This window comes from Apteryx rowi, unplaced genomic scaffold (assembly GCF_003343035.1).
Source record: "Apteryx rowi isolate R43461 unplaced genomic scaffold, aptRow1 scaffold_206, whole genome shotgun sequence".
NCBI classification, from domain to species: Eukaryota; Metazoa; Chordata; class Aves; order Apterygiformes; family Apterygidae; genus Apteryx; species Apteryx rowi.
The window spans coordinates 1,084,233-1,104,793 of NW_020448375.1; positions in this window are offsets into that span (position 1 = coordinate 1,084,233).

Sequence of the window (20,561 nt, forward strand, 5' to 3'; positions counted from 1 at the left end):
GCGCTCCCGGCCGGCGCTGCGGGGAGCCGGGGGCGGCCCCGGGCTCGTGCCCCGGCAGGCGCTGCGGGGAGCCGGGGCGTTACGGTGCCCTGCGGACGTGGGGAGCGCGTGTTCTGCCTCAGCTGCCGCACACCGCCACCGCCACGCACGCCAGCGCGGAGGAAATTAGCCGCTGCCCGTCAGCGTGAAGCGCTCCCGCTGCGCCCCCAGGGAGCTTCCTCAGGGCGCAGCAGCCTGCTGAATGTCAGGCCTCAGCACGGTGCAGCTCCGATGAGGCCAGGCTGGCATTGCTGTGTTCGTGCGTGGTCCGTAGCGAAGGACGGCGCTCCGAAAAGATGGAGCCAAACATGGGGGGAAGCAGCAGCAGCAGCAGCAGCAGCAGCAGCAGCAGCAGCAGGTGAAGATATAGTGGTTGCTCATAAGGGCTCTAACTGCTGGTAGTTTGTGCAATGGGCAATTACATGCCAGACAACCCATGCTGACATTGAGCTTGGAACCGTTATGTAATCTTTGCATAAAGGATTAACAGTGTTTGAATAGTTTCTGCAGTATATCAGATGCCTCTTACAGGCTTTCCACTCACTTAGACATTCATATCTTTTTAAACCATACTTCTTATTGTTAATGCAAATAACCCAGGATGTCACTCCTGCTTCACTTGGTCAGTATGCAAGATTATAGCATAAATAGATATTCTGAGTCAATGTCCATTCATAGAGCCAGGTCCAGCTCTATAAATCGATGGAAGAGATGGTCATGTGGGGCTGAAGATTGCTGGGATGAGACAGAGGTGGCAAAACAACCATGGCCTTGGTTCTCCCCTGTGACACCTCCAATCCACCACAACCCTTTTCCATTCTTCCCAGTGGCAAACTCAGAGCCACCCTAAGCCTTACATTGCCTTAGGCTAGTTTTACAGAGAGTTCATTTAAATATGCATGGAGAGACTGAGTTCTGAACATTTTAATTGTAAGATAAGTTCAAGCTTAAGTCACTAAATGCAGCAAACTAATTCACATTTAAATGTATTTAATTATCTGCTTTCTACTGCCCTTTGAGAAGGCATGTCCTTCAGGAAAGTGTTCATAGCTGTTAGTGCACATAGTTACAAAGCAACCATCAGTAGTGCATTAGGGAACCAACTTACTTTACTACATGATTATTGCTGGAGAATTAATGCTAGAGAGGTTTAAACTCATCTGCTTAATATATCCACTCTTTATCAGATGAAGGCTTTGAACTCTGAATTAACTGCCATGTAGTAAAACTTTTATTGACCATGCTTGTGGAAGAACAGAGAGGCACAAGCTTCCCTACTAACGTCATCTAAACAATACGGGCTGTTTGCTCCAGCTAACTATGTGAGTGCTAGATTTGTTGCAGGGAGAGTGACTGAAGCTCAGAAAACACAAGTGTGTGACTGGCATTTGGAGAGAGCACTTAAAATGCTACTGTTACTTAAATGAGATCTGCCTCCTGTATATGTCTTGTTTCCCTGATTTTCAAGATGAAGCTTGGTCTTTTCTTTACATTCTTGATTTAAAAATAAATGTGATTCTGGTTCAGGAAACATAAAGTTGAATTGTGAAATCAGTGTATTTAAGCTTCTCTTGCTGCTAAAGGATGTGTCTCCTTCCTTTTAAAATTCTCAATTGGTTTGTCCTCTACTGTCAAATCTTTGTATTTTCTTTAGTCTCTGCCTCAAGTGACTAGTGAATGTATATGTACATTGTTGCTAGGTGTGCACAAGAAAAATCTTTGTTTTCATGAATAGTCCTTACTTATGGGAATAGCCTCATAGTTTGTGTGAATCAAGCCAGTCATATGAACTAAAAGCTGCAGACAATATTGGCAGTCTGTACTGAAATTGCCAGTTCTACACAGGCTGTGGAGGTGACAGGTGACAGAAATGGGTAAGCTGCATTTGCCCTGCTTGAGCATCTAGACAGCATGTATATAGTATTTATCATGCATCTTTTCCTATTTTCATCATTGTCTTGGAATTGAAAGTATCTGTTCAACTGTCTGTTGTCTTAGCCTTTGGATCCTGCAGCTCCTCGGGCTTTGCTACATGCTTACTATCCTGGTACAGAAGAGGGGATTTTCCTCTCTGGTCAGTATTATTGTTTGAAATCATTTAACTCTTAGCAGTAGAGCTAACAAATAATACTAGTTACAGATTTAAAATGAAAAAAAAAAGTGCTGTAGCTATCTGCTTGCAGCGTTCTGATTCCCTAGTATGTATTAGCTAATGGTGATTTATGAAGCATAAATACCCCAAATTGATTTTTTTGAAACCAGACTGAGCTTGCAGCTGGCAGCTGAACAAAACTTGTTCTGACTTTTAAACCAAGCAAATGAGATAGAGATATCTGGCTGGGAATAGATTTAAGCTAGGCGTTAAGCTAGAACCCTGCAGTGGGAGCAGTGTAGAGTCAGTGCACTGCAGCAGATTCTCAGAGCAAACCACAATGACCCTCCCCAGTTTGCGATTCATGCTACCCCTACAATAGGTGCAACAGGTGCTCTTAATGCTATCCCATTTTCTTAGGTGTCACTGTGAACAAAAGAGAGCTGATTCCACTCCTCTGGAGGTAGCTATGAAATAGTTTTCTCTCAGGAAGTCCAGAGTCTCTACTTGGACTGACTCCAGCTTGGGAGCAGAAAGGAGAAAGCTTCTTGCATCCTTTTCTCAACTGTGCACTTATATCAGCCACCTGCAGCCTACTTTTAGTCTATGAACAGATGTTCACAGGCAGAAACAGCTGTATAACTAATACTGTCCCTCTGTTGTTTGTCATCACCCCTTTGCTGTAGGTTACAGCTCTTCGTCAATGCAGCGGGATGCATGAGTGCTTCTTACCTGCCTAAGGGCAAAGTCTTGCAGCTCACAGTAAACTGAGTTTAAAACAGACTGATTTTGCACCAAAGCAGGTAAAAAGCCATGGAAAATAATAAACTTGCAGCAGAAGGGACATGACAAAAACATAAGGAATAGTAACAACTGATACTGCAGAAGTTGTTTTTCTGACCATTTTCTAAGGCTTGTAACTCTTCTGGAATCTGAAGCACAAAATAAATCACCAGAAATATTGTTGTCTGGCTCATTCTTAGGACTTGTAAGTTGTGGAATCTTGTATGTCCATAAAGTTTTCATGGGCTGTGGCTAGGGCTTAGATTTATACCCAATTCAACATATATTTCACTATCTTCTATCATATATTTATTATTCCTTGTCCATAATATTGTCATGTCTTCGCAGCTAAACTTTACAATTCTTTCTCTGTCCTGTATAACTGGGCTTGCTTTGTAGCACTGTGGCCTAAGCCAGAATCAGATTAGTGCTCCTCATGTTCTGGATTCCTAGCTGAATAACCCAAACTCAAATTAAAAGTAAAGGACCAGAAAATGTAAGATTCTTCCAGAATTGTCTGCTAATTGAGAATATATGCTTTCCTTTTTCACTTCCCCTTTCTCTTTGCCTTCCCTTTCCCTTCCCTTCCCCTTAATACTTATGAGTTAATACAATGGGATTAATACAATTACTTTATATTTGCTCATTCTTGAGTCATTTAAAGTAATTCAGTCTCTTCAATCTGTTTTTAAACTTTCTGAGACAGAGACTATATTTTTCTTTTTTGTTCTTTCAGTGCATAGTGTTAGTGTCTGATCTATGAATATAAATACAAACACTTTGCTATAATTGCTATAAAAAGGCATAAAGTAAATTATGATATTAGAAATTAAAGTAAATTTCAAATGGAATAGCCATTTATAACCCAAATGTGTGGCTGTTGATTGGAAAAAATATCAAAATGCACCATCTCCTCTATTTTAAGTTTCTTCACTCTTTTTTTTTTTCCAAAAGAAGAAATGCATGGACATAGGCACTTCTCAGAAGTCCAGGTTTTCAATGTGCGTACATGAAGGTCAGCACTTGCAAGCCTGGGTCCCATCTGCACAGTGAAACAAGCCTATTTCTTATGCAACGGTTTTCTCAGACCTTTAGGTTAGGAGAATCCAGTGAATGATGTGACCGTGATTGGATTGCACTATGAGCATACCTTACTCATGGGTTTAGGTGGCATATATGTACAGTCAGCTTTCTATCCAAACAAGGTAGCAGATTGGCAGTGACAGTATAAACTTCCCTCTGCTACTCAACTAATGTACTAGAACTGTTGTCCCTATGGGCAAGAGGGATGTAAGAGGGATGTCATAGCCCTGCCCAGCCCTTGAAACTGTAGGCAGTAAACAGCTTGAGGACACAAGTACACTTGTAGTTCATCCTGTGCAGACAGGCCCTTTTTTGTGCCTGAATACCAAACAAAAAACAGAGAGCTTTGTATACATGTATACCTGTGTCAGTCCCACTGATTCTGAGATGACGTTATTAGCCATGTGAAACACTTCCTTTGAGGTGAACCAGTATTACCAGTTCACATAAATCAATGAACAAGAGCTACAGGTTTTTATCTTTTTCTCCTCTGAATTTTCTCCAGAACTGTGTAGTTCCATAGCCCTCTTCTCTCTGTCATTCACTGTTTTATATGACTTAAGCTAAACCAAAATTATGAGGATTGAAAAGAATAAGAAATTTGGAATAGGCATATAATTTATTTCTGAGTAAATGTCTATGCATATGTATGAGTACCTCATGGGAAACTCTTAAACCTGCATAAGTCATTTCTTAATTACTAGAACTCATTGCAGAAACTAGCGTATATTTTTTGTATTTTTTTGTTGTAAATTTGTATGGTAGAAAGCACATCTACATAATGCTTTAACTGGTTGCCTAGAGAAAGATTATGTAACAGGTTTCTACTACTTTAGGTGAGTCAGATGTTCACGAATACTTATGACCCATGTTAAGTAAAAAGGAAAAAGTAGCCATTGTATGTAGCCATGTGCAGGTATTGCCACTGAGATTGTGATTCCCTGAGATCTAAGATTACACAGAAAAGGGAAAGCCAAACCTAGAATTTTAAGATACCTTACAGAGAAATTTGACTAGAATACCTGAAACGATGATGCCATGGGCCAAACACCATCTTTTGTACCTTTTATAACTTTACTGAGACTTTTTGTTGAATAAATGCCTCATTGTTGAATCCATTAAATCACTGATTATAATTACATTGTATATAATAAGGGCGAGTGACTGAGCACAGAGAACGTTCTTTATGTTTCCTCACAAGAGGCCCACTACTGTTGAAGTCAGGAGGAACTATAGTTTCAAAAAGAGCCTCTCCTTTCAGAAAGGAAGAATTATGCCTCCAGCATATAATAATATCTTACACAGATACCTGATAGGTCTTATTATATAGCTCAAATCTGCTGCTACCTGTAAGTGATCTAGGTTCTTCGTGGGACAAATAAGACAAGAGCATTATTTCTTTGTAAACCTATGAAAAGAGTTTGGAATGAGCCTTGAAACCATGGAAGAGTCTCACCCACCCAAACCCAAAAATGTCAAATAATTTTGTATGTTTAAGAACAATTTAAGTAATGTTGAGTAAAGCTTGACAATTTTGTCAAATGTTTATAGTTCTGATGAAAAATCAGGTGCAGTTTGCCAGTTAAGTTTCATTTTGGGGTTAATTTCATTATTTGACATAAAAACTGACATGGCTTCAAATTCATACAGATCAGACACTAAGAAATGTCCAGATGAACAAAATGTGCAGTTTCCAGTTGCTTAAGTCTGTAGACAACCAGACGATTAAGCAAAAACAGTAGGTCAAACAATCACTAAAATCAAGCCTGGCTTGAGAGTTGGGTAGCTTTATATTCTACAGCAATTACAATATATTAAAAAGAATCTATTTATTCTTTCAAACAAGGAAACAAAAGTGTATTTTAGAGATTTTCTTGTGCTGTATTTATGTTGTTGGGGTTTTTTTTGTTGTTTTTTTTTTAATATCTTACTGCTTCTGTTGTTCTTCATGGCTGCTTGACTAATTAAATCCAGTTTACCATGGGGAAAAGTTCTCAGTTTTTCTTCCTGTATTCTGCACACCACATATCCGGATTCCCTAAGCATACTCACAAAGTCACCCTGATGTAACTCTGCTTTGTGCTAATTGACATTGGGGGCAGTCAAGACCAAAGTACATGCAGGGCTCTATTCTGGGGCAGTGTCAGCCAAGAACTGGAACTTTAAACTGTCTTTTCCCAGTTTACGTCAGTCGAGGATTTTAGCTTTCTGAACTGGCCAGACTTCTTGTATTATTGTAGAACATTACCAGCACAAAATAGTTTAAATGGCTTAATTCAGGAGATTTTGTCTATTACACATAAGTCAGCTTGCTAGTTTAGGTAAATTAATCTTGTATCAGATGTAAAGGTTTAATTTTCACCAAGAAATGCTCTTTCTAGGGCTTAATAATAATCTTTGCCTAGTATAGGACAAAAGTCACAGCATGCAAAGRATTCTGAAATCAGTATATGTCAATGAAAAGACAGCCTTTATTCAAGTTCTAAACCTACAACCACCTCACAAGGAGACTTTAAAGTAAGAGTTCTTGCCATTAGACACACCGAAATACCACTGCTGGTCTTTGGAGAGTTAGATCTATACTGCACCCCCAGATGCAGAGCACAGCCCTTGGTTGTGTATTTAGCATTAGAGTAACTCTAAAGTCATGGTGGTTTTTTTAAGGAAGCCAGTTAAGAATGAAAATGTTTTACCTGTTGTGTAAATGTCCACACGGATGCATATGGTAGCTGGAATAATCCCACCATCAGGGTAAATGTCTGCTGTTCCATGTATATTGCAGATGATTTCTCTCCGAAGTGGGTACTCTAATGAGTGAAAAAAGAGAGAGAAGCAAGCTCAAAGGAATTACAAACCTCAATCAGCTTGATGTCATCATGCACATCTTAATTGCCTTGGATATCATATTTAAACATTTATAAAAGCAAATTGTTAACATTTCTGTTTAGTCACTATACAACTGTCTACAATTGGCTCATGATTGTGCCTAATAAAACAGTTTTTCCAAACATTAAAATATCAGTGTATTTCAGTAGTTGCCATTTAATAAAATTGTGTCAAATGTATAGTCTGAAAATTTATTAAGCTTGAGGTATGGGCTTGGAGCCATCTTGTGGCCCAGAACTACACTGCAACGTGTGCTAGTACTACCGGGCACGGGCAGAATTTGCCGGTGCCCACTGCACCCTGGGCATCCTCCCCTACCAAGACAGCGAGCCCGCAGCATGCCACTACAGCTGTTTTCAGTGAAATCTGTCTACCAGACTATTGCTTAGCCTTTTCAGAATAGGTTCTTTATAGCTGTACTTTCTGGATTACTTGCCTGTGAGGCTTATTTTCAGCCTGCACACTGTTGCACCTAATAATAAGCATCACAGTGAAATTTGCTAAGTCTAAATAGGGAAATTCATATATATTAATGAACCAATTGGTGTTTGCAGCACTGAAGTTTTAGTAGTCATTATCTGGTGTATTTTGTTGTGGTATTGCAGTTGGTAAAAGCATTAATGTTCCCATAATAAATCTGTGATAAATTCAAGTGTATAACATTTACAATATATAGTATTTTTGTGCTGTATTTAATAGGAGACTGTGACTTAAAGTAGATTTCTGCTGTCTTTAGTTATAAGTAACACCTTATGCCAAGAATGGCCTCATTGACTTCAATGAAGCTATTGTGTAATTACTTTTTTTTTGTGTGTGTGTGATTGTAATAGTAGTATAAACTTGCCAGCAGTTGCCACAGTCACTTCAAATGACTCTTGACCGAAAAGGGAGCACAATGAAACAGAACAATTAGATACAAGAGCTAAATGGAAGAGCAAGCACAAATAACATGAGTAAATAAAATGGCCACTTCTTGGATTGGATAGAAATTGCAAAACATAAACTCTCAGAAGTCTAAATATGGGCTGGTTGTTTAGTACTCAGTAACCATAAAGGACCATTTGTTCATGTTTCACTTGGATTTTTTTGTAACTAGTAGCTATTTCATCTGATTTTTGTGTGATAAGGAAGGCAAAATATTGAAGCTGTTCAGAGCAGAATTTTTTTTATCCCAATTTTACTAGAAATAGCCCCAGGAGCAACAAAATGGGATGAGATCCAGTAACTTTTTAGATCCTTACTCAGCTTTTTTTAGCTAAATCAGCTGAAGGAAGAAAACCAGGAGTCATGTGTCAGTACAGCTTCAGACACTGCTTTCCCCTTTAAGCACGCCATTCGTTGCACAGCCTTAGGAATCCGGCTCGGTGAGAGCGCACTTGGACGCAGCGGGAACTGCGCTGCCAGTGCTGGAAGAACGCTGTGTGCTAGTGACTGGGCTCACTGCAGTGGTACTCGGGAGTGCCAAAACAATGCGTCGGGGGGTCCTGGAAGGGATCGTGCTTTATTGCCATTCTGTGGGCTTCCTCAACCAGTGAGCATGACAGCGATATTTAGGAGGAGAAAGAGGCTTTTCTGCCAGATGATAGTGGCAACACTTTTTAAGTTGTAGCAGTGAGCTACTGCAAATGGGATTTCTAAACCAGGGACTAGGAAGCGCTAACCAGAGACCTCATTTCTCTTTAAAATCTGTGATGTTGTGAGGTCTGGTACATTCACCCACATTGCAGCAAAAGAAGCAATTTACCTCTTCCTCACATTGAAGTCTTACCTTACTGAATACTGAACTGTGCTGTCAAAAGCTGCAGAAGTGGAAGAGATGCTGTTATTTCCATGGCTAATCAGGACATATTGACAATGTTTTGTCATATATAGCACAGGTCAGAGGAGGGCAGAAACATCCTGATTTAGTATCAGTTTCCATGAATGCCACTAAATATAAACTACAATTAATTTGAACAGTTTATGCTACACATAGCTTGTGACTGAGATGGCAAAAACTTGTCCCAGAGCTCCCAAGCTTGAACCCTGCAATTCATGCTTCATAACACTCACTTAATCATAATTTATATGCTTGTTTAAATACAGAAGTCACTGCTGTTTGGCCCATATTGCAAGGTGTAGATTTCTGTTAAGTGAAGATATGTGGTTTAATTTATATCATTTCCAACATATATTATAAAGGATATATTTTGCTAGGAGACAAGAAGAGGAAGGACAGGGTGAGGATCAAGGTATATTACCTTTTAGATGCCTAGAAAATGTATTAAAATGTATTCATGATTTCCTGCAAGGTAGCCTGGGATAGCCTGAAAGACCTTGATGCTTACTTTTATCCAAGGCGCATTGTAACAGCATTAGTATTTTACTTCTTTTTCTTTGCCTTCTATGTTATCCACATTTTAAAAAGCAGCAGCTTTTTAAGTAGGCTAAGGAGTTGATTGTGCATGTGTGTATGTGTGTACTACTGCTAATTTTGCTGTAGCTGCTCAAAGTGAAGGCTGCTTATTAATCAAACACAGTGGTTGAACCCAGCTTTCAACATTAAGCAGACTGAATTGCAAGTTAGAATTATTAGCCAATTTGATCAGCAGCCATTACTGTTCCCTAGCAGGGGAAGTATACACCATTTATATAATAATTCTATAGTTTTGGGTGTCAGCAACTACATGATTTGGCAAATCTAAATGCACCTTTACAGGTAAGCCAGAAATTGATTGCTGTGCACAAGTAGAAAGTAGTACTCGTTGCGGATAACGATGAGGTAAAACAGTAGGCAGCTGATTTAAATTTAAATGGCACCACTGAGCTTGGTACCATCCCAGGCTATAGCAACATGGGTGCTGGCCACTCTGGGTACATAATCAATATTGAGGTTTCATTTTATGAAACAACTGTGTCTCCTCATAGAAGTAGAAATAAGCAATTCTGTTGCTGGACAATTTTTTTTTTTCTGGGAAAGCCTAAGGCAAATGTTAAATATTTATTTGGCTTTTTAAAAATATTATGAAATTTTAGGTACTGATTGGTAAATAACAGAATAAATGAGCAAACGAGAAAAATCAGTTCATACATGTTTTACTTTCTACAACTGCAGACAGATTTTAATCAACTAGTTTTAGAGATTAAGCTTATATACTGTTTGATGGTAGAGAGAAAGCTGTTTAAAATTATGCTATTCCAATACTGCTGTGTGAAAATATTGTATTGTAAAACTATTATTGGCAAAGAGATCTCTTTCTGCTACACAAATGCATACAAAAGGATCCTATTGTGGATTCAACCACAAATTATATAGTTTTGAAAAGTATATCAATTAAAACTAAATGAAATTGGGGGACTCCTACAGAATTCTGTATTCATTAAAATTAATTCTGTGCATTCATCATAATTAGTGTTGTACCACAGGAGTGATAATGATTAGCTACTTATTGCTGAGTTTGAGGAAAGAACCTAATATTACTCTGAATGTTTAGTCCTTGTGAACAAAATAGAACAGAGTATCTTTGACAGCAATTCAGCCCAGAAGTACAAGAGACTTTCTCTTAAACTTCCCAAGGCTTTTAGTGGAAGGCTTGACAAGTTTTATACTTTAATTTGTTCTAGAGGGAATATTTAACTGAATTTTGTTGGAACTGAGGTACAAGAAAGCAGTAGGTACTTATCAGAGTTAAGTTAGAGGTTCTTTCACTGGGCTGGCACTGTAAAGTTGCAAAGATATGCAATATCTAAAATGCTTTAGAATATTCTTTGGAAATCCATTCAATTAGACACACTGGAGAATTCCTGCATCAGCAATAAAGCTCTATTTTTCTTCCTCTAGGTTGACTTTACTGAGTATTCTGAGATGGATTTTTTTCCCTTTCATACTGAAATTTTTATTTTAAACAGTAGTATGAAAAAAAAGAGAGAATTGCTACTTTTACAGAAAGTTTACAGATATGAAAAAACAATGTCTTCATATGTCTATTTATAAAGATTTCACTTGAATAATTCATCCCTCTGTGGTCCTCAGTGTTGTTAAAGATAATGTATGAAAGCGGTATGTAATCGGTTGAGCCAGAATTATGTTGTGTATAGCAAAAAAGAATACATAGACGCATCAGACTACTTTGTAATTATTAAGATTCTTGAAAGAGTCCTTTTTCAGGATCCTCAGTCTTCACATTTTGTCTTTCAATCTTGGAATTTTCTTATTTAGTACACATTAGAACTCATATTGTCTTGTCCTGTGTTCTGCTGGTATCAAATTCTGAGTATTTTCTAACAAATGGACACAAAATATTCATTATTTATATATATATATCAAAATAAAAGGCTAATAATAATAATATAATAATAAAAATAAAGTGCACATCAAAGTTTTTTAGGTGCTTGCAAAACTATGGATCCCCATTTTGCCCAACAGTCCTGAAGTTTGGACTTTTTTTTTTAGATACTAGCATTTCATACAAATTTCCTATACTTGGACGAAATAAACTGAATAGATGAATTCTTGGAGTCAAGTGACAAGTTCAGTCACCCTTACTTCGTCGTCCTTTATGATTTCCTGATTCTCTTTTTTCTTGTTTCTTCTGATTTTTATCTTTTCTTCTTCTTCTTACCCAGTCTTTTTAGTTTCTCCTCCTCCTTCAATGAGTTATTCCTCTTCACAGCCCCCTTTTATTGCTACAGAGAATCAAAACATACTTACTGGACTGCAGTGTAGATCTTGATCAAGGAAGAAGATAAATTACCAGTTGATGTTTTAATAATATCATTAACATAGTTTTCTGCTGTAAATAGGAGCGATTCTTTTCACGCTCAAGAATTGGAATTGAGAGAAATTTAGATTTACACTAGTACAAAGGTATCAAATCATTCCAACATCAATGTAATCCAAAAATAACCTTAATTTCTCATTATTTCCACAATATCTATGGTTTGTCCTCTTTTGTGATTCTCCGCAACTGTAAGCAGCAGCTGAAATGCTATGTCTCTAATTCCTGATAGAGGCAGTGAAAAAGTTCTTTAGACTTACAGTAGCAAACCAAGAGCTCAGCAGCATAGTGGGGGAAATCACTTCTGACCAAGGGAGTCAGGTCATGTTTTGTTTTAGTGCTTTTTGAGTCCACAGATTTGGGCTGAAAATTCACATCATTCCTTTGGGTATTAGATGCTTTAGATCCTAGCCTAGAAAACAATATTTTAGCTCATTATTTACTTGCTTTTAAAGGAAGCATCTGGATCTACCATGAGGTTAATATTTCATGGTATTTGTAAGTGGTTGTGGTACAGAGGTATAGATATTTATTTTTAATGAAAAGACATCAGCTGCAGTTTGACAAGCTATTCATTGGCATACCAGTGAATCTTCAGGGGTCTCTGAAGTGCTGGCAATATTTCCACTTATTTATTTATTACTATGTTTTTATGATGTGTAATTTAAGCATTGTGATAACCTGATCAGTGACTCTTTGAGAAGGGCATTAGGATTCTATGTTTACTAGGCTTAATACTTAAATGTGTACAGCTAGGTTGATAATCCAAGCACAATCTCACTTTACTGTAAACTGGGAGAATGGTAATGGGAAGGTGTAGCAAATACTGTAGAAGAAAGACAATCATTTTTTAGCTATAAAAGGTGTAGTTTTTCATCTGCAACTACCAACACTCACTTTAGACTTGAAAATCAGACTATCTTGTTAAGATTCATAGGTCATCAGCATTGGATATTAGCTCACGATTTCGCTCTCAATGAATAAGGGCACAATAGTTTTCTGCAGCTGTATTAGCTTATAGACCTTACAGAAAGAGGAACTTGTAACTTTGGTCTATCAGGAATAATTTGAGGGGAAAGTGCTGAGCTGGAGCACTTAACTTTGAAAATCTGGAAACGATGCTATTCCATCAGCAGTGCCTAGATAGACACTGTAGCAATGGTACTCCAAATTAGCCCAGTTTCAATTTATATCCAATGCACTTTCAAAAAGTCACACACAGCAGGGTTTTTGAAAGAAAGTAACAGTTTACTGGTTTCAGTGCAAAAGGTATCAGTGGGGAAGCTGAATCTTCCCTTTGTCCTCCAACAGTAGGTCACAAGACAGGCACACATCTTTGCATCAGACACATGATGGAAAAAGGTACACAGCACAAGTTTCTGCTAGGGAGAAATCCATGTTTCCTAATTGTGGTATGGAGCCACAGCTTCTTTGAAGTTTTCCATGTCTTTCCAGCTCTCGACAGAGTCAGAGAGATGCTAAACTATTGATAAGAAAGTAGAAAAGTGAGGCTGAAGCTTTGTGAGTCTTCCCTCTTGCTAAAAAATCTGTAGGGATTGGAACAGTTTGATTTATTGACATCAGGTATGAAACTTCTGCACATGTTGATATTTATTTCCTGCATTCCTTTTGGACAGAACTTTCCATCTAGTATCACTGCAGAAAGGGACTTCCATTAAGAGAGAGGAATTGTTGTAGCCCATCTTGGAGTGCAGTCATAGAATCACAGAAACAGGTCATTCAAAGTTTTTGTGAGACTTTCAAGGTGTTTCAAAATTCTCTACCAAGAAAGCAGGGAAAAATCAATACTAAAAACTGTTTGTAAACTTGCAGCAATTCAAATGATAAAAAAAATTAGACTAAGGGTACATCAGTGTAACTCCACTGACTTCAGTGGAACTTGCTGATTCAGAGAAGCCAAGGATCATGTCTGTTATTTATACTTTGGTGAACTGTACTTGCATGAAGATAGCTTTACATGTACAGTTATTAATTTCTGCCCAACTGGTTATGTGTGCCACAGGCTGTTTTCACATCCATCAAACTGCCGGTCTTAGTTTGTGGTTCTCAAAAGTTTATTCTGAGCAGCAGCAAAAAGGCACCTTCGTTGTGCATCTCACATAGCTTCTTCATTTTTGTTATAGTTAGGAATTCCTTTAAGACAGATCTGAAGGCTGGCCTAGTTAGGAAAATTACAGAGATTGTAAAATTGTGATTAAAAAGAGTTTCTCATCAAGTTTCTGCCATCTCAATAAATCAAAGCACTTGTGGAGACAGTTCAAGGCTGACAAAATCCTAAGGGAATCTGCCTAGTTATCTTCCATCTGCCAGTTCAGTTTCTTATCAGCCCCCTTGGGTGGAGAGTCAGGGATCCAATGTCTAGCAACATCCAGGAGGCCTGGGACAACTTTTGAAGACTGCCTCAGAATACAGTGATGATTTTTGTCTGCTTCAGAGGGAAGAACACTTTTCAAAATGTCAAAATTCTCTGTATAGAAGACTTTTTTCAGTGAACACAGTGAAGACTGGAACAAACCGCATCTCAGTGTGCAGATTTCAGGGCAGTAGAGAGAATCAAAATTACTGCATGTCAGCTCATAGGCCCAGAACACAGGAAATAAACAACACAGATAGATACATGAGGGCTGTAGTGAGACACCTCATTGACTGCCTTAAAGTGAGATGACTTTTATCTCTCCTTCCTGTCACTGCCTCAGTAATATTATTGTACACACAAGCTATTATAATGGCCTCAGGCAAGATGAGCAATAACACTGGAAGCTTCAAAAATGAGAATTTCTTTGAGGATTTCTTTTCAAGATATGATTTTCATTTTAAATTGTAAGAATCACTGCTGCAACGTACAAGATCCACCAATAACAACAGTGAAGTGTTTACATAACAAATATAAAATATAAAATATGCCATCCATAAACAAAGCATGTGATCAGACACAGGAATGCGAAGCTAAGCGTGCTTTCTGCAGCTCAAAGTCGGTGCCACCCATGTCGTGGGAACAGCTGGCAGATTAGGGAGGGCTGTGTTCCCAAGAGCAGGCCCTAACAGGGAGCACAGCCCATGCTCATTCCCTGGCAGCATTCAGCCATACCTTGGAGGTTTGCAGGAATGAAACACATATGGGGTCAAGATTTACAAAAGCTGTTGATAATTCTGTATCATTATTTTGGAGTGTATAACTTTTGTTTAAAGTGCCTGATTCACCCTCTGAAATGTCTTGCATTGAAAGTGCCTTGGATTAAAAAAATCAAAAAAACAGAGGCATCAAAAATCAGGTATTTCTTCAGAAAATTGTAGCTTTGTATAGATGATGATAATACATGTAAACAAAATGAGTGAGTGAGAGAGAAAGAAGACTTAATTTCAGCTCCCAAGATCCCATTCTCTATTGCCATTTTGTTTTGCAATTTTAACTGAGAGATCTGACCTTCTTTTATAAAGCCTGTTCCACAGGAGTCTGCAATTTTTGGTGTGTAACAGATCAGACATAAAAAACCCCCACAGTCCTGTGTGCAGTGGGCACCTGTTTTACACTGACATGGTACAGTATTTACATTAACATTTAAAAATTCAGAACATTCTCTTTACTCAAAATTGAGTTCACGTCAAAACACAGCTCTAAGCTGAAAGAGAAGAAAAAACTTATAAAGCATTTCTTTTTCCTTTGAAGAACATATCAATTTCAAATATGCACAAAGCCATCACAGTCTCAATTGAGATGAAGCTACCAGTTCCTAAGCAAAGCAGCATAGGCTTTGGGGTGCTTAGCCTTTTAAGATGTACTTGTAACCTTTGCAGGAATTGCGTAAATATTTAATAGCATATATTTGATATTACTGGATGTTTCATATATAGTACTTTGCATATATACTTATCATTAAACTAAAAGCTCAGATTGGTGAATGAATTAAACCTTGCCTTACCTTATAGGAAAGTTATCTATTATTTCATTTATTGTTCTTTATTGCACAATTTTAAATATATTTCCTGCATGGTATCTGAAGTAAAATAACTTTTGACATACTGGCTGCCATAGTAGACGCTGTAATACCTACTCTCAAAAGCACACATTTTCTGTTGACATCAATAGGACCAAGGTTTTGCCTAAAATGAGCAGTGATGACACACAGTGTTATTTTGACTTATGATTAATAACCTAGGTTCTTTGCTCTCTCCCACAGATCCCAAAGATCTGGGTTCTCTCCCCGGTAACCTGCGTGTGTCTTCAGGCAAGTCACTTGCCTTTAGTGCAAAAATCCATGGTGGTGCTGAGTTCTGGGTGACCTTCTCCAGCTAGAAGCTTGAACTGTGCAAAACAAACAAAAGCATTGCTGTATTTCCAGGGTGTTTACATATGCTAAGTCACCTGAGAGCTTGTTGCAAGTTAACATTACAATTAACTTATCATAGGGTACATTTAACAGATATATAAAAATGTAAAGCACTCCCTATGAAAAAATGTAGGTATGCTGGGAGACTAGTTGCCCTTTATAGGTCTTCAAAACATTAATGTTTTGTTTATAAATTCCTGTGCATTTCAGAAAGGTAGTCGAAATGAGTAGTTTTCCGAAACTGGAAAACGCAGCTTTTAGGTTAAATTAATTGCTTCACTGAAAGAATCTCATTTCTGGGAAATCTATTTTTGTTTTTCCTCCAAGGCCAAACAGTGGAAACATTTTGCTTTTCAGGAAAAAAAGAAATTATTTTCCAAAGAAACAGAGAGTGTCTGATCAGCTTTGCTAAAACAGTGACTTCTCTATGAACTGCCAGCTTCTTCCCAAGTTGGCACATCTTGGCCTACATGCAGAGAATAGGGATAGTTTTGCTGCTTGCACAGCAAGTGACCTCACATCTAATGAAAGGGACATTCTAGTCAAACATTCAGCTTTCCTTTCCTTTTTCAACATCCCCCTGCCTTTGCTTCTGGAGTAAGTTGACTTTGCCTGCCAATAGCAAAGCAGATAGGAGGCTGCCCCTGCAACAAATATGTTTCAAGTCAAGGGGCAATGGTAAAAACACTGAAGGTTATTATTAAATAAAGCAAATAATGCCACACAGAGAGATGGAGTTGCAAAACCCTCAGCAAGAACGTGCAGCTAAATGTAGGGATCGCTTTGAAAATAAGATGGGGAGTGGGAACTTAATGAGATGCTGAAATGATTTTATATTTCCTATAACATTTCCTGAGCAAAAAAGAGTTTAGAAAATTTCAAAGTATTCATTTCAAGCTTGGCAGAATTGGAAAATCTTAGGGATTAAGTGCTGTCCTTCCAGCTCTAATTATATCAGTGGAGCCTCTGCAAAAGAAAAGCAAGTGATGTGATAAACAAAGGGGATCCCAGCGGGGGATCCCAGCACAAGATCTTATTGTAACATCTATGTTTATTTTTTAGCTGTTCTATTGAAGGGTTTTTTTCATGATGAACACCTGAGGGAAAATTCTGAAAACAGGACATTAGTCTAATCTTTACTAGTATATGTTACATATGCATATATGTTGACAGGTAGCACAACCTACTAGGAGTGGAGTTGTAGAGCAAAACAGCAGGTGCTGAGCACTTGATGTCTGTACTATGTGTATTTGGGGAGTTGCTTCAGACTAGCTCTAGTCTGGTCCCCTGAACTGAAGGCCCATTATGGGCTGGAGCACATTAGATGAGTTTCCAGTTTAGTTCCAGATTAGATGGATCTTCCAGTCCAGTTTCATCCAAACAAAACTCGTTTTCTGTGCTCTGAGACACCCTGTGACTTCAACATGTCTTGTGTGGTAAATAGAAATGATCAGGAGATTCATTCCAAAAGCACACTACTGATTATAATACACTAATGAAGACACTTCCTCGGCAACTTCCGACAGCAACTGCAATCCTGAGGCCAGTAAATGTTTATATATTGATTCAGGCTTTCAGGTTCCCAAACCTCAGAAATGATTCATTAGTCCACTGGAGTGCCTAGCAGGTTATTCACTGGAGGTGACTTGGATGCATTTCAAACCCTTTTGCTTTGTCACAGGCTGAATCCATCCATCCTTTCACAAAAGCCATGCAAAGTACCAGAGAGGGGGATCCCTGACAGTCCAACAGAACTATTAGTCTAGTCGCCAGGCAAACAGCTATTTTTCATTATTATTGTATGTCCCTGCATCCCTTTCCACCTCCTGTATTTATCTATTGACCACATGAGAGAGTGTGAATACCAAAATAAGTGTCTGAGACAGCTGGAGGGACTGTCTGAAGACTATAAAAAGAAAAACTTTCTCCAATTTTACATTTGTGCTTTTGGTGCTCTGTTTTCAGAGTGGTTCACTTTTGAAAGGAGAATGTCTTTACTAGTGAAAAAGAGCCAAGAATTGAGCCAGGAAATGGGAAATAGATTCCAGTGCTATATATAGATTAATTCCCATTTTCCATCTAACATTATGCAAACACCTTGGTTACCCTGTAGCAATGTAATTGCACCAAAAAACTGAGCTGAGTAACAAAAGAGGAAAAAGTTCAAAAGTTCAGTTGGAGCTCCTGTTGACAAAAAAATATCTATCCCACTCAGAATTCCACTGCAGATGAGCAGGAACTATGCAATCTAAGGAAAACAAAGGAAATACAGGCATAAAAAAACAAAATGCCCCTGGCTGAAATGGTGAATCAACTTCCATATGGTGTAGGAATTCGCAATACACATGCTGACAAGAATCCATCGACTTAAGGGAAACCAGTCTGGAAGATCCTACAGCACATTACTGTAGAACCAGTGCTATAGCTGCAAATCATCAGGTCTTGAGTCTGGAAGGGAAGCAAATATGCTTTATGCAACTGATTACATGGGCCAAAACTGACACTTAATTGGGAAGAGAAGGCAGTACAAATCTCTAGCATGAAATACTGAATAAATAAGCAGTGCTGGCTTTCAGCACCTTATCTCCCGTCACCTTTGTTATCTCTCATTGACCACATCCTGACACAGGCTGGTCAGGAGCTTTCTGAAGTATATAAAATCTCAAAGAGACAATAAACATCACATAGAAGTGGGCTTTAACAGGGCAGGGCTGAGATTTTTGGTCATCTAGTAATCCAGAAAGTACTAGGAATCTTTGCTCTATGATACATAGGCCTTCTATCAGAATGAAATACACAGTAACTAACAGGGTTCTCTCTTTCACAAAAGGGAAAATCCCTCTTGTCCATGGAGAGGTGAAAGTGACAGATGAAAAGTAGCTAAGGAGACAAGAGGGAATCTTCTTGAGAGTTTTAACTAGATCATAATTCAGAGTCCAAATCCCTGAGAGAAGACAGGAGCAAATGCTCCCGAGTTCTAATGCCAATAGGAAATAACATCATCTATTGTGTTGTGAAATTACATATGGAAGGTACAAAAAACACCTTGGGTTTTTAAACCATGTGGACATGATCCACGGAGCCCAAATACATCCTTATTTCTTCTTTTTATATGAGATCTATCCCTGGTGCCTTATGATTGATGATCAGCGAGGTATAAAATGTCTGTCACGGCTACAAAAAGTAGCACAAGCATATTACTCTGCTGCTTTATATCTAGTGTGGCTGCAAGAGTGAGTAAGCTTAGGAAATGCCTTTTCCTTGCCCTGTTAGAAGCTACAGATTCTAGGAAGCACAGTTTCAATAGTTATCCTGTGCATCTTGGCTCAGGGCTGTTAGCGTTTTTACAATAAGGTTTCTTGCATACATTCATAACTTGATTTCTTGCTGAGATCTCTCAAATCTGGGTCCATGAATGACTTCTTAAGATGTTGTTACCATTAAAAAAAGGCCTTTGACTTTCCAATAGTAAGAGAATAAAAAAAGAAAAATACACTGAAGAATTCTTTCTTTTCATGTTCCTGGGACTCAGTGAGAAGGGAGGGGAGAGGTTATGTAGACATTTTCTCCATAGTCTTCTTAACCTTTACTGTATTTGAAAATACACCAGAAAATGCACCAGTAAATAAAGCAGCCTACCTAAAAAGCTTTAACAACTGCTAAAATATTTCTATGTTTTTGTCCCCTTCTACGCTAACCCACACTCATTTTAATGATCTTCATCGAAAAGTCAGATGACATATAACAGAAAATGATGGGGTTTTTATATCATTTTATAACATCAATTGCACAGGAGATTCTGTGGAGTCATAATTTTTCTGTAGCATATTTTTCTGCTTTATAGAACAATCTTTATGCATACCTATTACATTCTACGCTATGCAAGTCCACATTAAAATGGGTCTTACATCTTCATTCATGTTTTTGCACATCCATCCTTTGGCAGATTGGAGATTGTACAGCAGCTTATATAAGCTAATAAATATGAAAATGCATAATACATTTTATTGCTGGCACTATTTATCAATTGTATTACAAAAAGTTCTTAGAGAAAAAAAATAAATTAGAGTATTGCTATTTTATGTGCTGTTCATAGCAACAATAAGGAACAGTCCTGGGCCAGGAAGTTTACGTCTGCATTGGCAGGTCAGAGAAAAAATGGGAAGCATTGATTATACTGATTTCTGATATAAAGGTGCAGATCTGAAAAGCATTTTTCATTTAAATCCTGTTGACTTTCAGAGAATTTGAGCACCTACAAAAAAACTATCTCTGAATGTTTACCCAAAAATCTGAGTCATTAATCTGAGGGGTTATTTATATCTTGTAGAAAATGAAATCCATATCCCAAACTTTGAAAATTTTGGTGGCATTCATGATGGTGTTCATATCACCTCAGTTTGTCATCTCAGATGTTGTTGTGTAATGTAAGCTGGCCTTTTACGCTTCCTTTATAGTCAGTGAAGAGAAAGCAGCATTTTCAGAGGGGAAGTCATTCTGTCTATTTTTGGTACAGATTTTGTGATGGTTTAAATTGCTTTATAAGGTGCCTATCTCTATGATATGGATGAG